The following is an 831-nucleotide window of genomic DNA, read 5'->3' on the forward strand; positions in this document are numbered from 1 at the left end:
ATGTAACTATACATGCAGGCATATATAAGCATGTTTTCTCAGAAACTGTAAAATAACTGATTTCTTGAGGAGGTGGATGATGGGCCAGCAACCTGTAATATATCTCTAATATATCTGTTACCCCCCCCTGCCCCCAGGAAATAATGGTATTTTCTTAACAAATATTGGGACAGAGGGTGGAGGGATGAGAAATTTTGTGGGTTTTGGTAACAGACAGGCTGGAGATAAACAGCTTTGGTTGTCAGTCAAAAGGTAGTTTAAACTTGGATTAATTTTTGGATTAATTTTAGACAGTGGAGTATTTTTGTTATCACAATTTCATAAAACCCAACTTCTTTGTTGCAAGCTGATGCCTGTTGCTCTTTGACAGTGAAATGCTCTTCAGTGTTCCATTGCTTTTGCACAGCAGTTTGTAGCTGCAGCCTACAGACTAGTGTATGTGCATAGTATTGACAAAACACGAGTATGCTGAAAAAACAGCAGTGGTCCATGGGATTTCTGTAGCAGCTCTGCAGGCTTCTGATGCCATGAGGGCGTAGATGCACTGCAGGTTCCTTACAAATAATCCTACTATGCTGTCTTGTGGCAGAGATCTTCTTCTGTGGCTGGGCTGAGGGAAGGATGGAGGAGACTTTTGGTTCATATGTTTTATTACAAGAACCCAAACTGACAGCAAAACATTTATGGAGCTCTTCCCCCACTCCTTGGGAGGCAGAGGAGTCCGAGTTTGGCAGCTTGTACTTTGATCTCTTGAGTCTCCCTTGGCTGGCTGAGTTGGATGCTCTGTGCCTGGCAATGCTTCTGCTGTCATTGAGCAGAGGCTGCAGGAAT

Source organism: Merops nubicus, unplaced genomic scaffold, assembly GCF_000691845.1.
Source record: "Merops nubicus isolate BGI_N331 unplaced genomic scaffold, ASM69184v1 scaffold6932, whole genome shotgun sequence".
NCBI classification, from domain to species: Eukaryota; Metazoa; Chordata; class Aves; order Coraciiformes; family Meropidae; genus Merops; species Merops nubicus.